Here is a 26,838-nt window from a genome sequence, read left to right on the forward strand (position 1 = left end):
CTTCGAGCCTGCACCACCATTCAATAAGATCATGGCTGATCATTCCCTCAGTACCCCTTTCAGTGTTATTCCAAATTCTGTACACATCAACCACTCCAAAGCCAGACAGTCCATGGGTCAGATGTAAAGATCGCTTTGCTTTGACCAACGATATGTTACCCCCTCAAAATCTCCATACCCACACCAGCCCTCAATGCAATCTCTCTAAGTGACATTTCTAATTTTGTGCTGAATTATGGGATGTTTTGTGCTGTGGGTCAGTTTCTCCCATGGAACCCAGTCAAACAAATTAATTTTAGATCCTTACATTCTGCAGAGCTGGGATGTTCCGTCCATCTGTCCAGCACTGATCCAAGTTTGAGATCCCCAGATGTGAAGAGGACTATGGAGTAATTTTAACCTTACCCGTCCAGTTTTACTTTCCATGGACTTCAATGGGAAGGAAAATTGGGCAGGGTGTAAAACGGGTAGCAAATCCAACAGTTACCCAGTGGACAGGGGAGGTAAAAATTACCCCTAGAATGCTTGAAAAACCAATTATATTTTTCAAGGGACCAAGATATAATGGGATTGTTGTTGATGAGGCTGCAGAGACATGTGGCATGTCACAATTCCCATTTTCTGATTAGATGGTCAACCCACTTTTCCCTTCCAGATATGCAATAAATGCAAGAAGCTTAATACACTGTCTGATATAATCAATAACTGGAGACCTATTTGTTTCATAATGCAACTTTAAATTAGGACAAGCATACATTATTTTGTAACTTTAAGAGCACTTTATTTTCTACTCCGACTCTGGTCACTTCAGCTATTCACCATCTCTGCTGGGAGGCTCAGTAGCCGGTTTATTCTAGGAGGTCTGTGAAAGTAATCTGTGGTGACTTACTTTTCTTCCCTAAATAACTGCTTAAGTCTCCTCACAACAGCATGGCTGAAATTGGGGCCCAGTGTATGGAGAAATAGAAACATAGAAAATAGGTGCAGGAGTAGGCCATTTGCCCCTCTGAGCCTGCACCATCATTCAATAAGATCATGGCTGATCATTCCCTCAGTACCCCTTTCCTCCTTTCTCTCCATACCCATTGATCGCCTTAGCCGTAAGGGCCATATCTAATTTCCTCTTCAATATATCCAATGGACTGGCATCAACAACTCTCTGCGACAGGGAATTCCACAGGTTAACAACTCTCTGTGAAGAAGTTTCTCCTCAGCTCAGTCCTACCCCTTATCCCAAGACTGTGTCCACTGGTTCTGGATTTCCCCAACATTGAGAACATTCTACCCACATCTAACCTGTCCCGTCCCGTTAGAATCTTGTATGTTTTTGTGAGATCCCCTCTCATCCTTCTAAACTCCAATGTATAAAGGCCCAGTTGATCCAGTCTCTCCTCATATGTCAGTCTAGCCATCCCTGGAATCAGCCTGGTGAACCTTTGCTACACTCCCTCAATAGCAAGAATGTCCTTCCTCAGATTAGGAGACCAAAACTGAACTCAATATTCCAGGTGAGGCCTCACCAAGGCCCTGTACAACTTCAGTAAGACCTCACTGCTCCTATACTCAAATCCCCTAGCTATGAAGGCCAACATACCATTTGCCTTCTTCACTGCCTGCTGTACCTGTATGCCAACTTTCAATGGCTGATGAACCATGACACCCATGTCTCGTTGCACTTCTCCTTTTCCTAATCTGCCACCATTCAGATAATATTCTGTCTTTTTGCCCCCAAAGTGGATAACCTCACATTTATCCACATTATACTGCATCTGCCATGCATTTGCCCACTCACCTAACCTGTTCAGGTCACCCTGCAGTCTCTTAGTGTCCCCCTCACAGCTCACACCACCACCCAGTTTAGTGTCATCTGTAAACTTGGAGATATTGCACTCAATTCCTTCATCCAAATCATTGATGTATATTGTGAAGAGCTGGGGTCCCAGCACTGAGCCTTGTAGCACTGCACTAGTCACTGCCTGCCATTCTGAAAAGGACCCGTTTATCCCGACTCTCTGCTTCCTGTCTCCCAACCAGTTCTCTATCCACGTCAGTATATTACCCCAAATACCATGTGCTTTGATTGTGCACACCAATCTCTTGTGTGGGACCTTGTCAAAAGCCTTTTGAAAGTCCAAATACACCACATCCACTGGCTCTCCCTTGTCCACTCTACTAGTTACATCCTCAAAAAATTCCAGAAGATTTGTCAAGCATGATTTTTCCTTCATAAATCCACGCTGACTTGACCGATCCTGTCATTGCTTTCCAAATGCGCTATTTCATCAATAATTGATTCCAACATTTTCCCCACTACTGATGTCAGGCTAACCAGTCTATAATTATCTGCTTTCTCTCTCCCCCTCCCTTTTTAAAAAGTGGTGTTACATTAGCTACCCTCCAGTCCATAGGAACTGATCCAGAGTCAATAGACTGTTGGAAAATGATCACCGATGCAGCCACTTCCTTTAAGTACTCTGAGATGCAGACTATCAGGCCCCGGGGATTTATCGTCCTTCAATCCCACCAATTTCCTGCCTAATAAGGATATCCTTCAGTTCCTCCTTCTCACTAGACCCTCGGTCCCCTAGTACTTCTGGAAGGTTATTTGTGTCTTCCTTCGTGAAGACAGAACCAAAGTATTTGTTCAATTGGTCTGCCATTTCTTTGTTCCCCAATTATAAATTCACCCGAATCCAACTGCAAGGGACCTATGTTTCTCTTCACATAGCTGTAGAAGCTTTTACAGTCAGTGTTCATTTTCCTCATACTCTATTTTCCCCCTCTGTTGAATTCTTAATTTCTCCCAGTCCTCAGGTTTGATGCTTTTTCTGGCCAATTTATATGCCTCTTCCTTGGATTGCAGAGTTGAACTTGTATCCTGCCACTCTTTGTTTCTGTGAAGAGTGCCAATGTGTTGTGTTGAGGACATAAGATCGTATGTTTCATTGTGTTCTTTGTGTTGTAACTATTATCCAGTTAAATTTGTAGTACATACAAGGGCCAAAATTGCCCCTTCCGATAAGGCCTCCAGCTGCCTGAAAGCAGCAGCCATGGGGCAGTATGGAATAGCTCTTCCTCAGTTTTGGAGCGGTGTCTGGGACCTCTCCGCCCATTTTCCTGCCGTGGCATGCACGCGCTGACCCCTTAGCGAAATTGCCCCTCGGGGAAATTGACCCTTTCCTGAAATTGCATTGTGGGGGCGGCTCTGTCACCGGTCAGTGCCCCAATAGCTGGCATGGGGTGGGGGGTGGGGGTGGGGGTTATGCCACAGTGACCGCCATGTTATGTTTTTTTTTGTGGCCAACTGCCAGGGCAGGCCAACAATTATGGCCGCAGGTTCAGCTGGGCTTCCAAGCATCCCTCTTGGGTGCCAGGCCACTGGCCCGGCCGAAACCATTGCTAGGGGCCCAGTGTTTGCCACTAACTTGGCTGCAGAGTTTGTAGCAGCTCTCCCTTTTAACGGAAGGGAGACACGTTGACTCACCAGCGCGGCCCTGATGACTGACTGCATCTCGCCCCACTTCTGCCCAACTAGTGACAGCCACTCTGCCCCGCTCAAAAAAAAAAAATCCCTAAAGTGCTGAATTTCAATGGTTAGGCCACCCCAAACACATCAAAAACAGTAGGTGCACCTGGTTTTGTGTAGTGGGCAATTTCAGACCCATGGTATTTTAATATTGCTCCAGGTAAGTCAATGTAGTTACAATCACCTTCTTTGGAGTAATGGTACTAGAAAATAATTCAATTCAACTTTTTTCAGCCTTTGAGTGAAGAAGTAACATTTTGGCAGTGTGAATCTGTGAACTCTTATATTCTAGTCTCTGGTTAATTCTACACTTCTCAAAAACCCTTCTGATCACTTGATTTACAATCTACATATAATGACACCTCTGCTCAGCCTGTGCAGTTTGTGTTGGGATTGTGATAAAACAGCAGCCCGACCAATGACTGCCCTCAGGATTTAACTCAAATTTGCCAGGGATTTAAAATCTAGCATACACATTTATTTTTAAAACTATATACAAAAAGTAAATCTGTCTTGCATTCCATTAACAGAGCTTAAGAAGCCTGAATTGTACACATACCCTTCAATGTTACATCATATAATTATAAATAGAAACCAATGGAGGCAAATGTTTGTTATTCTTTTATTTGATGCCTTTGTGACATGCACACAATCTGTGTGGTACTTAAATTGTAACATTACAGGTCATTTCCATATCCCCGGACTGTTAAATTGAGAGGGAGAATGCTAGTCAACAGGTATCTGGAAATAAAAACATTGTTGCTTCATCACTTAATACATCTTGCCAGCTGGATCATGTTCTCATTCTCAATCCCCTATTTACACTTGGATCACATTCTGCCCCCCTCTCCCATCCCCACTGTGCTCTCCAGCTCCACATGGTTCCTGGTGCAGCCCCACTTCAGATTTCCTCATATACTACACATGCACAACCAGATTGAGCGTGCATGTACAAAAAGGGGGCAGAGTCCACAGCATGCTTGTGCAGAAGGACAAATGTTCATGCAATTAATCACTGCAAATTGTATAGATGCAAGAAAGAGCAGGCTACATAGGGGAAGAGAGGGTTATGTGATAGATGAGGAAAGATAGGGGGCGCCTCAAGTGAAGCATAAATACTGGTATGGTCTGGTTGGGCTGAGTGGCCTGTTTCTATGCTGTATATCCCATGTAACATTATGCACTGCTGGTATGCATACAAAACAGAACTCTGGGTATTCTGTATTACAGATAACTGATTAAATATAGAGCTTTCACATTAGAGTAATAGGCAGCCTTGGAACTGAATCTTTGCTGAAAGTGAGTGCTCTCCATGACCAGGCCTTCCAAATACATTGACAAGCAAAATCACACACCTATTTATGGCTTATTCCAGTTAGCCATGTTGCAATGTTCAAGTAATGTTCTATTGTTCCAGGTAGCCTGAAACCCAGCAGACAATGTAGCTGTTGATATACTAACACAGAATTCTACATTGTATGCCAGGTTCAGGCCCAAACCTGGGAAAAAAATATCTTGGGTTTTCAAGTGAAGTCAGGGTTTTTTCAGCCTGCTCCAAGTAACATCATTCCTCACCAGATCCGGAATGTTTCCACACTGGATGCAAGATAAACAGTATATGCTAATTAACATTTCTGGATGCACCCTTCTTGCAATGAGAAAACATACTGGGATTTCAATGCTTTAGTTTGTCTCTATTGTTGAGTCACCACTGCACATTGTATTGCATCATTTCTGGAATAAAGTCTTATTACTTGAAAATTGGATCAAAATGAAAGATAATGTAATGACATTGGATTGTAGAACTCAAGCTGCAGTGTGGATGTTTTTCCTTTCAAGTCTTTACCCACCTGTCTGTAGGGAATACAAAGACTGAATTCTCCATATGGAAGGCAATAATGAACATATGACTTTCAAAACAGATTTGTTTGAAAGTTAATGGATAGTTAATGTAAAGAAAAAAATTAGGATGAATACAGATGAGGAAGGTTATCCATCCAAAGAAACATTTACTGTATTCCCATCACACCATCCCACAGGTTCTGGGATGACTAAGGCTTTTGCCTCCCACTACTCTCCCTAGAAGTGTAGTCCAAGTATGACAATTCTTCCTGATACCAGTACTAAATTCACCCTTCAGTCTCAACCTATATCCTGTGGTCTACCTGTCCTGTTTATTTGAAGTAGAATATCTGGATAAGTGAAATATAACGTGGCATCATTAGCTGAGAGTTAAAAGTAGTAAGTAAGTTGAACACTATGGACAAACTGAGAACTTCATAGCATTAAATAGTGAAATGCAGACAGAAAAAGTAATGCAGGACTTGATCTTTGCCACTAGGGGCTGTTAGTGATCCTTGTAAGCACCTTAGTGGTCTGCAATGACAGATACTATCAGAATACTGCAATTTAAACATACTGTCCATCAGCTACTTCAATTTTCAATTGTAGAAAACTTTGCACATGATAATTAGCAACCTTTCAAACATTGTTGTTGGGTTAGTTGTGGAATTATCGAAGAGCAAAGCTACTAAATTGCAAATGACCACATTCTAGAGGAATAATGGGAATTAGAGCAAGGAACTCTGCCTGTGACACTACCTACAGACCAGATGAGGAGGGGTTTGCACAGGGCTAGCCAAGACAAACTGTTGCTACACAAACAAAAAGAAAGTCAATGTTATAACCAGAAGCCTAGAGTTAAGATTACACCTTAATAGTGCAAAAACACAGGCCACAAAAGTTAATGACGACTTGGAAGAAGAAATACACCTGCAAGGCGAAAGAATGTAGAGTTTGTAGTCATTCACCTACTTAGGCAATGTGGAGAGAGACAATGGAGGTTAGATGTCAAAGCTCACATTGGAAAAAGGTAATTGAGCATTTTAAATACTTTACTTAATCTGGAAATCAAATGTGATTGGAGTTAAAAAAACAGCATTGGGATTTAAGCAAAATGTACTGGCTCAGTTTCTATATGGTTGAGACATGGTGGTCCAACAAAGCATTCCGAATACAGCTCAAAAGCTTCCAGTGTAGATGCCTGCAACAGCTCTCTCATCAGATGAGATAACAGTCATCTGTGCTCTCTAGTGCACATTTATTTGTCACTAACAATCAAGGGATGAACCTACATTGGTCACATTCGGAGAATGATTGGCAAGGATCTCTAAGCAAACATAGAAATGGAAGCTACAAGGGAGGAGAGTTAGAAGTCGGCCAAGAGGAACGCAACAAAATAATGGATGCAGCTAAATTGCATTTGCAACTATGGAACCCAAAGACAGAAGCCCAAGATAGAATGAAGGCCATTGATTAGTAATTGCATGTTCCTTCCATACCAGAGATATTACAAAAACATCAAAGTTGCAAACATGCAATTGATGATCAAATCTGGCATTTTATTGGTACAGAGTTGCAGCTGAAAGTTTCCATTCCTAATGATGAGTGGAGCAAACATTAGGGCTCTGATTCAGTAACTGCAGGGAATATCTGAACACTGGCTGAAGACTGCATCTTCCCTTTGATCCACCTTGGATATGAAGCCACTCTAATTAAAAATAAGTGAACCAGAAGAGGAGTGTGATGCCATCAGAGACCCAGTAGCCAGATGTAGCTGCTGGATGGAGACAGAATCTACACTGACTACTGAGCAAATGATGGACACAAATGTGGAGTGAAATTGGTCAATTGTCATTCTGCCATATTCAGTCCTGTCAAAAGGAAATCACATGTCACTGTAGTGAAGAATCAGGGACAGAATATTTGTTAAATATTAAATCAAAAAAGTCAATGTTTTACAAGTCGCTTAAAAAAAATTCACAGAATTGTTTCACCTTATTGCAGTGCAGTTATTTTTAAATAGTCAAAAGACTAGCTACAAAAATCACTTGACATGCAACTTTCTTAAATGACTCGGGAGGGGGGAGGGGAGAGGGGAAAGGGAGAGGGAAAGGAGGGGGGGGAGGAAGGAAAGAGGGAAAGGAGAGGGGGGGGGGAGGAAGGAAAGAGGGAAAGGAGAGGGGGGGAGGAAGGAAAGAGGGAAAGGAGGGGGGGAGGAAGGAAAGAGGGAAAGGAGAGGGGGGGGAGGAAGGAAAGAGGGAAAGGAGAGGGGGGGGAGGAAGGAAAGAGGGAAAGGAGAGGGGGGGGAGGAAGGAAAGAGGGAAAGGAGAGGGGGGGGAGGAAGGAAAGAGGGAAAGGAGAGGGGGGGAGGAAAGAGGGAAAGGAGAGGGGGGGAGGAAAGAGGGAAAGGAGAGGGGGGGAGGAAAGAGGGAAAGGAGAGGGGGGGGAGGAAAGAGGGAAAGGAGAGGGGGGGGAGGAAAGAGGGAAAGGAGAGGGGGGGAGGAAAGAGGGAAAGGAGAGGGGGGGGAGGAAAGAGGGAAAGGAGAGGGGGGGGAGGAAAGAGGGAAAGGAGAGGGGGGGGAGGAAAGAGGGAAAGGAGAGGGGGGGGGGAGGAAAGAGGGAAAGGAGAGGGGGGGGGGAGGAAAGAGGGAAAGGAGAGGGGGGGGGAGGAAAGAGGGAAAGGAGAGGGGGGGGGAGGAAAGAGGGAAAGGAGAGGGGGGGGGAGGAAAGAGGGAAAGGAGAGGGGGGGGAGGAAAGAGGGAAAGGAGAGGGGGGGGAGGAAAGAGGGAAAGGAGAGGGGGGGGAGGAAAGAGGGAAAGGAGAGGGGGGGGGAAGAGGGAGGGGGGAAGAGGGAAAGGAGAGGGGGGGGGGAGGGGAAAGGAGAGGGGGGGGGAAAAGAGGGAAAGGAGAGGGGGGGGAGGAAAGAGGGAAAGGAGAGGGGGGGGAGGAAAGAGGGAAAGGAGAGGGGGGGGAGGAAAGAGGGAAAGGAGAGGGGGGGGAGGAAAGAGGGAAAGGAGAGGGGGGGGAGGAAAGAGGGAAAGGAGAGGGGGGGGAGGAAAGAGGGAAAGGAGAGGGGGGGGAGGAAAGAGGGAAAGGAGAGGGGGGGGGAGGAAAGAGGGAAAGGAGAGGGGGGGGAGGAAAGAGGGAAAGGAGAGGGGGGGGAGGAAAGAGGGAAAGGAGAGGGGGGGGAGGAAAGAGGGAAAGGAGAGGGGGGGGAGGAAAGAGGGAAAGGAGAGGGGGGGGAGGAAAGAGGGAAAGGAGAGGGGGGGGAGGAAAGAGGGAAAGGAGAGGGGGGGGAGGAAAGAGGGAAAGGAGAGGGGGGGGGAGGAAAGAGGGAAAGGAGAGGGGGGGGAGGAAAGAGGGAAAGGAGAGGGGGGGGAGGAAAGAGGGAAAGGAGAGGGGGGGGAGGAAAGAGGGAAAGGAGAGGGGGGGGAGGAAAGAGGGAAAGGAGAGGGGGGGGAGGAAAGAGGGAAAGGAGAGGGGTGGGGGGGGGAAGAGGGAAAGAGGGAAAGGAGAGGGGGGGGGGGGAGGAGGAAAGAGGGAAAGGAGAAGGGGGGTGGGTGGGCAATGCTGTGATGACATGAGGCGGTTTGCAAAAGCACCAGTAAGATGGATTCATGCATGTTATTTGTGATGCAGAGAACCAGATCACAGCTCTGCCATCAATGAGAGCCAATGAACCCAAACTAGACACTTTCCCTTTGGGAAGGAGAGCACTCAGGTGTGTGACAGTGGCCACACACATGTACATCCTAGAAATGGGCACGTGGGCAGAGGTTTGAGAGCAGGTGAATTGCTCGCTCCCTTATTGGAATGATGAAAATGAAATGGACTTGTTTTGTGCTGGACATTCCTCTTTCCTCCCCTGAGGGGGGAAAGTTCAACTTTGCAGGTGGTAGCACATGAACCATCTTAGATGGGTGGTGGTCACTTTTCCTCTCGCTTGATGGCATGCATCATGGCAGCAAATGGGAGTCAGAATGATATTGATGCTATAACGTATCATTTTAAGTTGACCCATTTAAGTGTTACTTATAGCCTGCAACACTACTAAAATGTTTGCTCTTTTTTGTAAACTATGGGCTCGGCCTATTTCAACATTTGCATTGCATCCAATTGCAGCTTCAGTGTCTCCAGGAGATAAAGAACTCCTTTGTAGGGCTCACACTGATTTGGAAGAAGCCAAACCAGTCTCATTTCCCAGAATCATGCCGTGATCTCCATTTCAAAACTAATGGTTAGTCCCTTGGATGGATAAATCATATCTCTGCATTTACAAAAAAAGGGAGGTATTTGTGTACCAGAAAACAGGTAGATGGGCAGTGATAAGAAACAGATAAGCAAATTTCTAAACAAAGTTTAACCTACATAGCCAGTTAACCTTTGCAAGCTTAAATCTACAATGTAATGTTATGTTTCACTATGCAATACTGTCAACTTTAATACAAAATTACACTGAGAAAATAGATGTTGGTGTGTTGTGTGTAAATGCTGACTCATCACATCTAAGTCTTCAAGCTGATAAAACTGCCCAATAGCTGTGTATTTGTTGCAGGTTTACAGTACTGTAACCCTTTAAATAAAAGTGATCCTGTTTTGTACTCAGACAAATGTGTAGCATGTAGCAAAAAGTATCAAACATGACTGTTGAGATGGAGTCTTTGGTCTGAATATTAAGTGATTAACATTTAGCTGCCAGCTTTGAAATTTCACTACAAAATTTGCTTCAGCTACAAGTTCTGTGGCACCGTATTAAAGTTATTGATAATTGGAACAGAGCACTCAATTTATTTCAGAAATTAAAAGTTAGTTGATGAAATGAATACCTCAAGTATAAAATAAAGGTTTTATGAAAGTACTAATTGAAAGTAAAATTTAAAATTTTTTAGATGACACCAAATTTAGGGGGTGATGTAGTTAATAAAGAGGACTGACTAATACAGGAAGATTTTAATAAATTTGCAGAATGGTTATGTAATTGGTAAATTAACTTCAATATAGGCAAGTGTAAGGTGGTACACTTTGGGAAGAATAAAGAAGCCAACATACTTCTAGGAAATTGTGTCTAAATGGGGTAGAGAAGCAGAGGGATCTGGGGTACAGATACACAAATCACAAAGTAGCAACACTGGTTTACAAGACCATAGAAAAGGCAAACCAAGCACCGGGGTTCTTTTCTAGGGGATAGAATTGTAAAACAGAAACGTTCTGTCGAACCTTGGTTAGACCACAAGGAGCACTATGAACAGTTCTGGTCTTCACTCATCTGGAAAGATTGAGCAGGCTAGGGTTCTTTTAAAAAAAAAATGATGATAAAACTGAAGAGTGACCTGATCGAGGTCTTAAAGGGTTTGATAGGATAGACTTGAGAAGATGTTTCCAATTGTGGGGGAGACCAGAACTAAGGACTATAAATATACAATAGTCACTAATAAATCCAATAGGGAATTCAGGAGAAACATGTAGAATGTGGAACTTGCTACCACAAGGAGCAGTTGAAACAAACAACATTGATGCATTTAAGAGGAAGATAGAGAAACACATGAGGGAGAAATGAATAAGAAATGTTGATGGTTAGGTGAAGTGTGGAAGGAGGCTTGTGTGGAACATAAACACTGGCATGGACTGGTTGGGCCAAATGGTCAGTTTCTGTGCTGTAAATACTATGCAAGACTACACCCTCCAATTGGTGTTATTAATCCGTTACTTAGTGCAATTTTATAGAATCTACTCCGCATGCAGTCACTACTAGTGCTTGGCTAATTGTGGTTCCTCTAGGAAACAGAGTGCATTTATGGCCTGAAAACCAATTTATTGCAGTCCAATATAACAAACTTTGTAACTGTACTGATCAAACATTAACAGTAGCTGACAGTCACTTGACTCCAACATCTCAGTAAACCTATAAACCTACAGTTTAAGTAAGGTAGAAGGAAACGGTTGCCAAGACTGTTTCAAGTAGCTTGCTGGAGTATACTAGCAGGAGGTTTGAAGAGGTGCTTGACTGGAGTTTAAACAGACAGTGAATCATCAAGGACAACCTACCTAGTGATAGTGCCCCTTGTGGTTTGTTTGGAAAATAACTGAAAACTTCCATTGCGGCAACAAAATCCCTAACTGATGGCAAGCAGCTGTAAGAGAAGCTGGTGGATTATACCGTCTATGGTAGTAGACACCCAAGATCTCTACCAGGTCATCCAGCAAGATTTTAAAGATCATTGCTGGATGAAAAAATATCAAGTAATGAGGGTGTGCGCCAGAAGGGCAAGTCACATCAGGATGTTCAATGTATCCTAGAATGGGCATTGGCAGCAGCCTGGGGAGAGACTGTTCTCTTGGATGAGCAGTCATTAAGACCAGGTGGACCAAAGGAGAGGGATAAATTAGAAGGCAAAAATTCTGCTAAAAAAAGTAACTTGATTAAACAAACGGTTTAAAAAATAATTTTTGAAATGTTGATTTTTCACCTTTTACAAGTTCAGATTACCACACTCGACCCTCTCTACAAAACTACCAATGAGAATTACACAATTGTGTTTTAGAGCAGGCAGTTTATTTGGTACAGCGTTACTTGGATCTTGAGCATCCAGAGGGTAACTGACGTGTCTGTCCAAATGCATCAGTGGTGGGGAAATAGAGGTGTAACAACACTTACCTGGAAGGCCAGGAACAGTGGTCGTATTGCAGGTTTTGTTCCGCTTGTGGTCTGGAGTTAGTTTCTCTGTTGTAGCATCTGCAGTAAGTAGTAAAACCAAAATATAAAGGTCTGATCACAACAGCAAAATGTAGATAAGACACCTCCAGAGGGAAATTAAAAACATTTTTTAAATTGTAGGTCAATGGATGGTTAGGACTTTGATTAGCTCATTAAGACCAATGTTATATAAAAGTCATTGAAATTCCTAGAAGCTATTTTAATATATTTTATTTTGCACATATTTACTTCAAGTATTTTACTTCAAAGCTATACTACTTTACAAGCTGTCCACAGATTCATTAACTACAGTAGCTGTCGATTGTTGGATGATCAACCTGCAACAGGTAGGCCAGTCCTGTGCTGTGAAGTTTGCTGTTGATATTTCATTCAGTTGTATTTATGAAAATGGATTCCTATTTTCAGAGTGAATAGTAATTGTAATATATTTATATATTTCCTATATTACAACAGTGACAACACTCCAAAAGTACTTCATTGGTTGTAAAGGACTTCTATAAAAATAGACAATTGTTTTGATTATATTTCCTGCCTTTCACCACAATGGAATTTCTATAACCTGATTTCCAGGGTCTGGGGTTTAGATACTTTAAGCAGGAGATGGATAGTAGAGACCCTCGTAATAGCCAAGTATTTAATGCAGTTTTTAATATGAAACAAATTGCAAAATGTTTCTGGCTGCAGACTTTCCCCATAGAATGTTGTCACCTCTAGATTAGATTACTCCAACACTCTGCTGATCTTCCATCTTTCACAATCAGTTGAGTTCAAAACTGTTGTAGCAATCCCTTCTAGTCATAAGCCCTACTTGCCCAAGACAAACAGAGACAATAGGTGCAGGAGTAGGCCATTTGAGCCTGCACCATCATTCACCTCAGTGCCCCTTTCCTGCTTTCTCTCCATACCCCTTGATCCTTTTAGGCGCAAGGGCCATATCTAATTCCCTCTGAATATATCCAATGAACTGGCATCAACAACTCTCTGCGGCAGGGAATTCCACAGGTTAACAACTGAGTGAAGAAGTTTCTCCTCATCTCAGTCATAAATGGCTTACCCCTTATCCTTGGACTGTGTCCCCTGGTTCTGGATTTCCAACATCAAACATTCTTCCTGCATCTAACCTGTCAAGGCTCCTGATCCATAATTCATCACAAGTAAATTATTGGGTACTGGTCTATCATTCATCTATGGCTTTGCCCCACCTGATATCTGCAATCCCTGCCAGTTAGGAATGCCCCACCCACCCCCTGCCCCTCTTTAAAATCATTAGTGCTCCATTCCTTGAACTCTTTCAGTGCATCTTCCTTCCCCTTCACCCCACCATTGGTTGTGCAGATTGCTGTTGCAGTACAAAGCAGAAATTGTAACATTGAATTGCTCATCTACACAGACTGGTCAAGCATTCAGCCCATACACTAAAAAATGCCAGCCAGTGCTAAATGTGGATGTTCAAGCTGCTGCTGAACACTACTGTCTCTGGAAAACACAGATTGGTCTTGGTTTGAATACTCAGCACCACCAATTGATTGACATTATAGCACTGTCAGTAGCAGCGCTGCAAAGTAAACTATATTCTGAGGAAAGACTCTCCAAAGGTGTTCCACTGTAAAAGTTATGAATTTGACAAGATAAGATAGGTGTTTACCTACAATGTCTCACTAATGGACAACTTCAATGGAAGTGAACCAACAGTTAGAACTAGTGAATGCGGTACAGGGTGGACCTCAAGGGGTCACTTGCATCCAGACCCAATTCTTATGACATTACAGAAGTAGCCTTTGGGGATTACAATGTAATTTTATTAGCTTGCAATCAGATCAAAAATTTGTGATTAAACTACAAAAGGAATGAGGGATAAAGGGAGAAATTAAACAGGCAATACTTGAAAACAGCAGTGTTGAATGAGATAAATATGTACCCCAAAAATAAATGTAAACAAGCAATATCAAAGATGGATAAATAGGGCAAATTAAAATCACGAACAGAAATGACAAACTATAAAAGAAAATTACAAGGAAGAGGGGTAGAACACTGGAATAACTAGAAGAGGTTGCTGAAACAGGTCAAGGATTAGTTGGGGGGGGGGGGGCAGGGGAAGAGGAGTGGCCTTGGAGATAAGGATAGCTAAAGATGTGAGGAATAATAAGAATTCTTTTAGTATCGTAACATTAAGAGTAGAGGGGAAGTTAAAGATAATGGCCGGATTGAAATTGAAAGAAAGCTGCTTAAATATTTAATACAAGTATTTTCTAAACTATTCACCAAGAGGATGACACTAATCACTAATTTGATATAATGCCCCCACTATCATCATCATCATCATCATAGGCAGTCCCTCAGAATTGAGGAAGACTTGCTTCCACTCAGCAGGAGTTCTTAGGTGGCTGTACAGTCCAATACGAGAACCAGTCTGTCAACAGATAGGACAAACAGTCGTCGAGGGAAGGGGTGTGTGGGACTGGTTTGCCGCATGCTCTTTCCACTGCCTGCGCTTGATTTCTGCCTTTGAAGGCAGTTTAGCAGAGGTACTTGATAAATTAAGATACTTAAGACCAACAAACCCTCTGGGCCAGATGGCATATAACCCAGGGTGATGAAGCAGATGGAGGAAATGTTTGCAGGCTATTGTCCCAAACTAGTTATTGTGCATGGGTGAGATTCTGCACCACTGGAAGCAATTTATACAAGGTGATTTATTAAGCTTGTGCTGCCAGCAGCAGCTGATCATGCAAGTCTGGGTGCAGGTTGCCCAAAATCCAATTTCTGATGTCACTCCCAACAGATGAAATTCCTGCTGGCAGCAGAGTCCTGGAACTACCCCAATAGTGCCATTATTTCAAAAAGGGCAATAACTCTGGACTACACTATAGCAAACTCATCCCTCCAACATTAATAACAGACCTGTCCAAGTAGACAGGAGGGACAGCTGTATAATAACGCAGTAAGAAACAGCTGGTTTGGACTTGGACAAGGAAGATCGCTCCTGACAAACCTTGACTTAGTGGAGGATGTTGCAGATAAAGTAGACAGTCAAGCCCCCCCATGATATAGTTTATTTGGACTCAGCAAGCTTGTGATGAAGTCCCATGCAACAGTTCCTTAAATCAAACTAAAGTCACATGAGTCTACTGTAGAACATGTGACTCGATAAGAAGAAGTTGGTTAAAAAAAAAAGAGAACACAGTCCGAATGAGAATTGTAATGTCAAACTGAGGGGAGGTATTAAGTGGAGTATTGCAGTGATCACTGCTTGGACCTCTGTTGCTTCTAATCCATATTCATAATCTGGATACTTAAAACACAAGGTTAATTCTTAAAGATTTCTTTCTATTATTATTAATAAGAAAATCCCACTTTTCAGATAATTTGCTAATCAATGGTACAGAACCCACATTTTCATGGAGTCGATTGTAACTTGTTGAAATCAGGGTTAAAGGCAGCAATTGCTTCCTAAAGAGGTTTGGTGGAATTGATTATGGTTAATATCAAGTGACTGACTTGCTGTCACTTTCACAGAAGGTGGTCAAAGCATTTGCCTGTTTCAGGCAGTAGCCCCGTTCTAATATACAAATTAGGGTCCTATGCTGTACATTGGACTTCAGTTGCCATTTTAGGATTGAACTTGTTGTGCCTGTGTGTCGTGCACTCACCGCTGAGGAGAGCCAAAGCGACCCAGAAAAGGCAAGTTTGAAATTACTTTTGTGGGGCCAGGGAGGAGCAGGAGTGCTCTTCTGGGCACCAAACACATTATCTGGAATGCTACCATCACAGACTCACTCTGTCCCCCTCCCCAGACTTACCTTGCTGCTGATTCAGCAGCCTCCAGGCTGCCCGATATTGGGTTGGTCTGAATCCGGCAAGCTACCTTAGCTCACCATGGAGGCCCAAGCAAAATGGCTACAAAAGGAAGTCGGCCATCACCAAAGGAGGAAATGTGGGCGGTTCTGCAGCAGACACATCTTGCATTAGTGGAAGAGAGCACAGAGTCTAAATTAGATGTTTGAGGGAGCAAGAGCTTTTCCCTCCATCCTGGGGTGCCACTGAGAGAATGCAGAGAAATCAGGCAGGTCGCCAGGCCCCACCTCCCTGCCAGTGGGACGGTGAAGTGGTAGTCAATGGCTTTCTCTGCTGGGGTGAGAGATGGGGCAAGGCTGCATTGGTAAGCCTCCCTAGGAAATTTTCCTCCACTATACCAGGCAAAAATGCAGAAACATTCCAGTCCCTAGTCTCCAGAGGTTATGCTGAAGCATTACAATGCACCAGTCAGACAACACTCAAGTACTGTATTCAGTTCTGGTCAACATGCCAGAAAAACTTATACAAGCATTGGGGAGGGTGTAGAGAAGAGCAAGACTTATCCTAAATGTAAAAAGGGAATGAACAATGAAGTAGTATTAAAGATGATCAAATTATACAGCTTAGAAGAGTTTATGGGGATGTTAATTTACAATATTAAATGCTACAGATAAGGAAAATAATATTACTTCAAATCAAACCAAATTTAAATTAAATGTTAAAAAGCATATTAGAGCTTGTTTCAAAGTGTATGTATTTTAATGTTGAGTATTTCAATGTTGAATAAGGACAAGATTGGGTTCGACTGATGGCCTGAGCAGTGGAAAAGACTATAAAAGAGAGAGTCCGGAGGGGGGGGGGGGGGGGGAGACTATAAAGAGAGTCGGGGGGGGGGGGGGGGGGGAGGAATTCACCTTTGGTAGGGATGGAAAGCAGGCCATAGTGGATCAGCAGCCCATTGCCCACCCGGTCTGCTTTTAGTTTCCATTACTGCCCATTTTGCACCTCTGCTGAAATTGATCTTCACCCCCAAAAGATTCACTCATGAAAAACAGCTTCTTCAGGGAGTTACCAAAGAGGTTCAACAGCTGTGGAGCTGCATGCACCCACAAGTTAACACCTGCAGGAAAGGAGAGGTGGGAGAGAATCCGTTGGAGGCAGTTATTAGTTTTGTCTAGCACAGTAAAGCGAGAGTCAGTTTGATATAAACAAGCATCTGAAGGGTAATTTTCACCATTCTCTGGGCCATTATCTAGCAGAGTGGATTCCTCCTCACATTTCCCCCCCCCAAATGTAGAACCCACATGATTTTTTTCATCCCATTGAAATCAATGAAAATAGGCAGGTTCTACAATGGCTGGGCAATCTGTTCTGCCAGATCATTCATGTGTGAAGGGAGTGGGGGAAAGGAAGAGACTGGGGGCTAAGCAGCATACTTAGTAGTCTCTGCCAATGCCAGCCTGGAACCAGCTTCTAGATGCAGCAAAAGAGCATATCCAACTGAAATGCCCCTCTCTCTTGCTCTGGGGTTTCAATTTGAACTCATTGATGGCATTAAAAGCTCACCATGTGGGAATTTAGGGCCATCGGGCATTAATCAGCAACTGCCCCTTAGTAATTATACTTACTAAGTACAGCCAAATAATCCAAGGAGTGATTCTGATCACTTAAAGCTGGTTGTGTTATAATAAGTATACCAAGTAAAAATGTTTCCAATGGTGGACAAATTTTGAAAGTCAAAATTAAGAGTTCCCATCAAGCAATGCTGTAACTATTATTGGAGTCCAGTAGTTCAAAGTTCATTTTTACAGTTGATGTGGGTTTCCTCTGAAATACCTCGAAGATGACTAGGCTCACCACATCCACATTCTAAAACTTTTTTTGAGTTCTCCTGACCAAATTGTTGTCAGCAGGATCACGCCAACAGGAACTGAATCATTCATAATACTCAAAATACTGAATAGTCACTTCACTTGTACTAAAACTACAACACAGATGCCAAGATGCCCAAAAGTCCCCAATTATTTGTGCTGATTCATCCTCCCATGATTACATATAGCAAGAGAACACAGGGAACATGCCACAGCCCTGCATGTGAGAAACATCTTTTAAATGGCATGACTGAATGGGCATCTGGCTTCAAGTGCTCAAAGACTAGCTCAGATGCTTGCATCAAATAATTGGTAAGCTACTGTATGCCCCCAATATGAAACAGGTTAGGCTCCTTGTGTAGTGAAACAGTATTTAGTTTCGAGGATAGATGGTCCCCTCCAATTGAACCTGTTGAATCATGGTTCCAATTGGACTGATTCAAACACAAGCGGATTTATTTCTAGAATGGGAACCAAGACACAATGAGTCGCTGTGGGACCAGCTCACATCCTAAATAAATCAGTGTTCAGTAATCTCGGCAAGTATAGATACTTCATAAACATTAAATATTAGTTATCTTTTCCAAGTCTGTAGAAATAGAATCACCAACTGAATTTAAAATATGAGTCTGAACATTTTCAGAAGATGGATATATTTGAGAATTATTTTAAATGCAATTTGAGGTTACAATAATGAACTCATTAATTTAATAATTTAATCCATCAATAAACTGTCAGTACAAATACACATGTCCAATGATGTGACTAGAATTCTCAATGTGATTGTGGTTTTGACTAAATATGCAAGAGCGCCTCCAGATATGGATAGGAATCACTACTTTTTATTCACTCAATTAGAAATTTTGTTTCGTCAGATAAGAGAACATTGCACAATGTTTCAACAAAATTGCAATTCACCATTTCTTTTATTTAATCAGCCTAGCCCCCACCCCACCAAATAAAACTTTAAAGCCAACTTTTGTAGATGGATACTGGTACTGTAGTTAGAACTGGGAATGTTACTGTTATCTCCTATCCTCAGCTTTGATGGGGTTTGCTTTCAACACAATGTTAGATTTTAAACACTAAGTGTAGAGGTCAGATTCATGCTCGCATCATGGAGGCAGATTTGCATGGTTCATAATCTAGAAAATAAAAAAAAAAAAGAGCTTTTGTAATGTTGTTACAGGTAGCTCAAAGTTTTAATTGCTAACTGCTGCTGTAATAACCAATTAGAAATCAACAAACCTTTGAATTGTCCAGACCCAGGAAGGTTGCTCAGGTTTGTTGCCTGATCTGTTGGGAGTTAGCTGATCTCAGTCTGGTTGGTGATACAATTGATCTCAGCCCCCAGCCCATGGAAGGGGGCAGGGAAATCAGCATTTCTGCTTTTGGCTGCCATCTAGGTGAAACGTGCTGGAAAATTAGTAAATCACATCTTGCTCTCTTCTCACTATTTCTCAGATACCTTCTCCATTGTGCATACTCGCCTTGTTCCACTCTTACCTCAAAATCCTTGTTGTCTCACCCAAAATTTCTCATCCTCCCTCCGATTCTGCACAAAGCAACTCCTCCTCTTATTTCAATCTGCACTTGCCCCTCTCCTTTGAATGTACTGCCTTCCTGAGCTGTCTAAACCTCTACAAATTCTCCTACCCATGTTCACAGCCAACCCCTCAAACTTGCCATTTCCTGTGGTCTCTCTACTCCCATGAACTTGATCACAGGCAAGGCCATCGCCAACCACTTCCATGTATCCTCACTACCCAGTTCCAAGCCCACTTGCTTCTGCATCAATCCTTGGAAAAAAATCTCATCTCTAGTCACTTATAATGCACTGTCAAGCTCCCAATTGCCTAGCTTTTAGCAAGGATACCTTTGCAGACATCAGTTTACTCAACTGTTCCTCACCTCCATCCGTGCTCAATGTCCTTGTCCCTACCAAAACATCTCAGTCATTTCCTCCAGTATGGTCCCACTCTCTTCAAGTCCAACAGCTACAAACTTGCTGCATCTGGTCCACAACTAGTTGAGCCATCCATCATCTAATTTGGCTGGACCACACCAAATGCAATTGGGCCTCACTCTTCTCAAAGCACACACTATGCCAGGATCAACCTGGAGAATAAAGATATCAGAATTCTTTTCTCCACAACCAACCATCCCCTCAAACTCCTCTCCACTAAGCGAGAGGAACTCAGACTTCTTGGTCACATCTGCTCAGCTACTTCACCTCCTTTCCCAACAAGCAGGTAGAGGGGAAGTGGGTGGCCACCAGACATAGCAAGTGTGCTAGGCAGGTAGTGCAGGAGTCTCCATGAGTCCATCTCACTTTCAAACCAATATTCACTTCTGAGTATTGGTAAGGATGATGGTGCCTCTGGGGAGTGCAGCTAGAGCCAGTTCCAAGGCACCATGGGTGGCTCAGCTGCACGGGGGGGGGGGGGACGAAGAACAAAAGAGCCCTAGTGATAGGGGATTCTATATTTAGGGGAAAAGGCAGGTGTTTCTGCAGCCGTAGACTTGACTCCCAAATGGTGCCAGGGTCAAGGATGTCAGAGGACACAGGGCATCCTGGGTTTGGGGGGGGGGGGGGGGTAGGATAAACAGCTAGAGGTTGTGGTCCATATTAGGACCAGCAACAAAGGTAAAATAAGGGATGAAGTCCTACAGGAAGAATTCAGGGAGCTAGGAAGAAAATTAAGGTAGGACCTCAAAAAGGTAGTAATCTCCAGGTTACTATCAGTGCCACATGCTAATGAGTATAAGAATAGAAGGATAGAGAGGATGAACACATGGATGGAAAGTTGGTGTAGGAGGGAGGACTTTAAATTCGAGGTATTGGGACCACTTCTGGGGCAGATGGGACCTGTACAAACCAGATGGGTTGCACCTCAACAGCACCAGGACCAATATTCTCACGGGGAGTTGTGTTAGTGCTGTTGGGGAGAGTTTAAACTAGCTTGGCAGGGGGATGGGAACACGAGAACAAATTCAAAAGGGAAATTAGTGAAGCTGAAATTGGATAGCAAGAATCTAGAAGGCGAATCTGTAAGACAGGGGAAACAGGGCTTAGTATCTAGTAAGCAACAAGGTCTTCCTGTGCTGAATGCATTAAAGTATATACCAAGGAGTATAGCGAACAAGGCGGATGAGCTAAGGGCACAGGTAGACACTTGGAAGTATGACATTATAGCCATTGCAGAAACATGACAGAGAGGCAGGTTTGGCAGATCAATATTCCTGGCGTCAGGATTTTTAGACAAGATAGAGGGGGGGTTTAAAAAAGGGGGGGGGGTGGGGGTTGCGTTACTGATTAAAGAAAATATTAGTGGCGAGGAGGGATATATGTTAGAGGGATCAACAAATGAGGCCATACGGGTCGAATTGAAAAATTAAAAAAGGGCGATCACACTGCTGGGCGTGTATTATAGACCCCAAAACAGTGGGAGGGAGATCGAGGAGCAAATGTAGGCAAATTGCTGTGAAGTCCAAAAACCATAGAGTAGTAATAGTAAGGGATTTTAACTATCCAAATATTGATTGGGACAAATTTAGTGTGAAGGGTAGAGGGTGCGGAATTCTTTAAAAAAAGTTCTCGAATGCATTTCGTCAGTATGTAGCAAGCCCAACACAAGGGGGCGGTCTTGGATTTAGTTTTGGGGAATGAAGCTGGTCAGGTTGAAGAGGTATTAGTGGGAGAGCACTTGGATGCCAGTGACCATAATTCGATTATAGTTTCAAGTTGGTTATGGATAAGGACAAGAATAGGCCTGGAATAAAAGTTCTGAATTGGGGAAAAGCTAATTTTGCTAAGTTAAGGAGTGATTTGGCCACAGTGGAATAGAAACAGCTACTTGTGGGTAAATCAGTGTCAGAACAGTGGGAGGCATTTAAGGAGGAGATCCAGAAGGCTCAGGCCAAACATGTGCCCTTAAAGAAAAAGCCCGGGAAAAATAATTCTAGAGCCCCTGGATGTCTAGGGACTTGTAGGGGAGGATTAAGGAAAAAAAGGAACGCTCATCATATCAACGGCTAAATACGATAACTTTCTATATTCCTTAAGATTCTAAGAGGCAAAATTGAAAAGATTATTAGGAATGCTAAGAGAGCACAAGAAATTCTTGGCCAGTAAAATTAAGGAAAACCCTAAGATGTTCTATAAATATATTAAGAGCAAGAGGGTAACTAAAGAAAGGGTAGGGCCTATTAGAGACCATGAAGGTAATCTGTATGGAGACAGAAGATGTTGGGAGGGTTCTTAATGAATACTTTGCATCTGTATTCACAAAGAAAAGGAGCAATACAGATACTGCTATCGAGGAGGAGTGTGATATTCTGGATGAAATATATATATAGTGAGAGAGGATATATTAAGGGGTTAGCAGCTTTGAAAGTAGTTAAGTCCCCAGGCCCAGATGAAATTAATCCCAGGCTGTTGAGTGAAGTAAAGAGGAAATAGCAGAGGCTTTGACCATTTTTCAGTCCTCTTTGGATCTGGGCATGGTGCCAGAAGATTGGAGACCGCTAATATAGTACCCTTGTTTAAGAAGGGAGAAAGGGATAGGCTGAGTAATTACAGGCCTGTCAGCCTAACCTCAGTGGTGGGAAAATTATTGGAAAAAATCCTGAAAGACAGGGTAAATCTGCATTTGGAAGGTAAGGATTAATTAGGGACAGTCAGCAGAGATTTGTTAAGGGAAGATTGTGTCTGACTAACTTGATTGAATTTTATGAGGAGGTAACCAAGAGGGTCGACGAGGGTAATGTGTACGATGTAGTATATATGGACTTTAGCAAAGCTTTTGATAAGGTCCCACATGATAGACTGGCCATGAAGGTTAAAGCCCATGGGATACAGGGCAAAGTGTCAAGTTGGATCCAAAATTGGCTTGGAGGTAGGAAGCAAAGGGTAATGATTGATGGATGTTTGTGTGACTGGAAGGATGTTTCCCATGGGGTTCTGCAGGGCTCAGTACTGGGACCCTTGCTTTTTGTGGTATATATCAATGATGTAGATTTGAATATAGGGAGTATGATTAAGAAGTTTGCAGACAACACTAAAATTGGCTATGTGGTTGATAATGAAGAGGAAAGTCATGGGCTGCAGGAGGATATCAATCCACTGGTCAGATGGGCAGAGCAGTGGCAAATGGAATTTAATTCAGAGAAGTGTGAGGTGATGCACTTTGGGAGGGCGAATAAGGAAAGAGTATACACATTAAGCAGTAGGCCACTTCATAGTGTAAATGAACAAAGGGACCTTGGAGTGCCTGTACACAGATCCCTGAAAGTAGCAGGCCAGGTAGATAAGGTGGTTAAGAAGGCATGTAATGCTTGCCTTTATTGGCCAAGGCATAGAATATAAGAGCAGGGAGGTTATGCTTAAATTGTATAATACTTTGGTTAGGCCACAGCTGGAGTATTGCATGCAGTTCTGGTCACCATATTATAGGAAGGACATGATTGCACTAGAGAGGGTGCAGAGGAGATTTACTAGGATGCTGCCTGGAATGGAGAATCTTAGCTAGGAGGACAGATTGGATAGGCTGGGTTTATTCTCATTGGATCAGAGGTGGAGAGGAGACCTCATTGAGGTGTACAAAATATTGAGGGGCCTGGACATAGTGGATAGTAAGGGTCTATTATGAGGCACAGTTTTAAGGTGGTTGGTGGAAGGTTTAGAGGGGATTTGAGGGAGGGCTTCTTTACGCAGAGGGTTGTGGGGATCTGGAAATTGCTGCCTGGAAGAATGGTAGATGCAGAAACCCTCACCACTTTTAAGAGATGGTTGGATGGGCATTTACAAGGTTACAGACCTAGAGCTGGTAATTGCATTAGACTGGATGACCTTTTGTTGGACAGAGCAGTTATAATGGCAAGTACTGCAGGGAATAGAATACGGCCAGGGAGGAATTTTCCCAGATTGTTTTCTCCCTAAATTGGCCTGGGTTTTGCCTCTCCCAGGAGATCACATGGCTCCGGTTGGGGTGGAGTATAGAATGTTTTAGTATAAGGGGTGTCACAGTTGTGGTGAGGCAGATTGGTTGGGCTGGGTACTCTTTGCCTTTCCGTCATTGTTCATAGGTATATATGTAACCTTAAGGGCTGCTGAGCAAGGACAGTGTGGCTCTTGATCGGCTGGCGTGGACACAATGGGCTGGAATGGCCTCCTTCTGCGCTGCAAGTTTCTATGTTCCTAAGCCAAACCTCCCGCTCGGCCCTGAACATGCATCTTCCTCTAGTTTCTCTCGGATCTCAACATATCCATGAAACCACCTCCTCTCTGGACCCATTCCCATTAAATTAGTGACTACCTCTTCCGTCTACCTTGCTAGCCGACATTGTAAATTGTTCCCTTTCCCCAGATACTCTCCCTTTGAAAACTGCAGTCAATCGCATTCATCAAAAACCCACTCGCACCCTGCTGACCTTGCAACCCTTCTCCCACCTTCCTTTCTCCTCCAAAGTCCTTGAGCATGTGGTTACCCCTCAATCCACACCCAACAGGTTATGTCCCTGCCACATCACTGAAACAGTCTGAACTAAATTATATTCTCCATGGTGCACTACCCCTCCTCAGCCCTTCAGAGGCAATCATACCATGCACCTCCTACACCTCTCCTGCTGTCCAGTTCAGTGGATCTTCCCTGGCTTGGTTCCACGTACTCAAAGCATCTCCAGCAATGGCTTCTCTTCCCCATCTCTCCAGTAATGGCTTCTCTTTGCTCCTCTTCCCCATCTCAATGCAGCCATTATCCAGTTAAATTGAGGGGCCTGGACATAGTGGATAGTAAGGGTCTATTATGAGGAGGCAGAGTTATTGGCAACATTATCCAGACATGGTCAGCTTCTATGTTGTACACTGACAGCATCCAGCTCTCCCTCTGCATGAACTATCTTGACCCCCTCCACTACCTCTTGTGTGATGTCCAGTCTTGGATTAGCCACAGCTTCTTCCAGTTTAACATTGGGATGACTAAAATTATAAAATGCATATGCTTGCAACAGATTCCATGCCCATCCCTGGCTATTAGGTCAGGCTGAACCAGACGGTTTGTAACCTTGGCATCCTATCAGAGTGGAGCCGAGGACCACACATCCATCTGCAACATCACCTGCTTCCACTACTATAGCTTTCATTCATGCCTTTATCATTTCCAAGTTAGACTGTTCCAATGCTGTCCTGGCCAGTCTCCTATCCTCCACCCTTCATAAACTTCAGGTCATCCAAAACTCTGCTGCCTGTGTCCTATCTCACACTCATTCATCACCCCCATCCTTGCCCACCAAAATTAACTCTCGGTTTCAGAGTCCGAAATTCAAAATGTAATCCTTGTGTTTAAATCCCCCATTGCCTTGCCCCTCCCTATCTCAAACTTTCTCCAGTCCTAAACCCTCCTCAAATTCTCCATTCCTCCAACCTTGGCCTCTTGCGCATCCCCCTCTGCTTCACCCCACCATCAGCAGCTGTGTCTTCAGCTGCCCAAGCCCATTCTCTAGAATTCTCTTCCTAAACCCCCTGCCTTTCCTCCTTGATCACCGCTCATAATATTTCCGTCTTTGGCTCCTCGTCCATTTTTCTGATGATTGCCTCTGAAGCACCTTGATGTTTTTTCTAAATGTGCTATAGAAGTGCACGTGATATGTGGAGCGAGAGCAGGATCAGGCTCAGATGATACCCCATGGTGAATAGCCTGATGACACTTACTGTTTTGGATCACATATGTAGAACACAACTTGGGCATGGTAATGAAGAGCATTGACCAGTATCCATTCAAATGTATCAGAAGAGGCACCTTCAGTAAAGATAGCAAAGGCTAATAAAGAAAATGCTAAATTTTTTAAAATACACACAATAGTTTGTGTAAGATTCCATTTTAGAGCACTTTAAAAGCAAACAAGTCCTTCAAAGAAAAGAGAAGGTTGAGCCGAGCTGAATAGGAAGCAAGAGTCCACAATGTAGAGGAGCTGCATGTAGAGCAGTTGCTAGTCACATTAACATATTTGATTATTCAGATTTAGCAACATTTAGAATCATTAATTTAAGGGTGTGTGGCCAGCCACCTGATTGAATCAACAGTTTGCATCAACAGTTAGTACCTGTCAATGTAAAAAGAACATTACTCAAATATGTAGACAGTTCATACAGAAATGTGGTAAACCATTAAAATTAAATATTTAATTAATGGCGAGTCAGTTACTGCCCCAAGAGTGGAATTACTCAGCTGTGAACTCAATAGAAACCCAAGTGTCTCTGGAAGTGGCTTGTGGTACAGTATTAGGGACTTTCTCACCATCTTAACAAGTTAAGGGCTCCCTTGCACATTTAGCAGTATTTATTATTTTTGTTAACATTTTTCTCATCTTTCAGCCTGCTCACCACCATGCATTCTTCTCCTGAAGGAAGAGTGGGATATGCAGGCCGCAGGCAGACATCACTCGGAAAGGTGAACAAAAAGTTGAAGTAGCAAAAATGTCCAATAAAAATTTACTGGGACAAGACATTTAGCAGTTTCTAGAAACCGACATGTCCACTATACTCAGCTTGTACCAGTTCGAAGTGCCCCTGGTTGGCAGTTATTAATGCAACCCACAGCATCACTTCCAGCAGTATTCAATAAATTACTACACCCATAAGGTGGCAATGGCTACTGTAGCTCAAAAGTATTAGTCTGAGGTGTGGGATTAGATTTAAATTTAAAGTTCAGAAAAGTAACCCATCTATAAATGACAAATCAATGAATCATACTAGGGTGTTGAATGATTAGAATGTGCTAGTTTACCAAAATAGTGAAAGTGTCATCACATTGTTAGGCAACAATTCGAGAGCAGGGAGAATTTTGTGATGTACAAGTAGAGCTATGGGCTAAATTCTCCATCCATTGACCAATAGATGAAAACCCAGCTTCAAGTGCTAATCTAGAGAAGCAGTACTAATAACTTCCATGCTATAAATTAATGAAATGAAATGAAATGACACTAGGTAGCATTATATCCAGTGGTGGTCACTAATTCTAGTAGAAAAGCACCTAGTGGGTGGGATCAGATACTGCAAATATACAAGGTTTCTGTATATAGGTAACTGT

General features: G+C 43.1%; 1 long non-coding RNA gene across 1 annotated transcript in view; it reads right to left on the minus strand.

Annotated features, from left to right (window-relative positions):
• Window positions 1-5,039: 5,039 nt before the first annotated feature.
• LOC139275740 (uncharacterized) overlaps window positions 5,040-26,838 on the minus strand; it is a 28,675-nt gene continuing 6,876 nt past the window's right edge. The window contains exons 2-3 of the long non-coding RNA XR_011595743.1: window positions 12,024-12,101; window positions 5,040-5,122 (exon numbers count right to left, since the gene is read on the minus strand). This is a non-coding gene — a long non-coding RNA (uncharacterized lncRNA). The remainder of the gene's footprint in view (window positions 5,123-12,023; window positions 12,102-26,838) is intronic.

This window comes from Pristiophorus japonicus, chromosome 11 (assembly GCF_044704955.1).
Source record: "Pristiophorus japonicus isolate sPriJap1 chromosome 11, sPriJap1.hap1, whole genome shotgun sequence".
NCBI classification, from domain to species: domain Eukaryota; kingdom Metazoa; phylum Chordata; class Chondrichthyes; family Pristiophoridae; genus Pristiophorus; species Pristiophorus japonicus.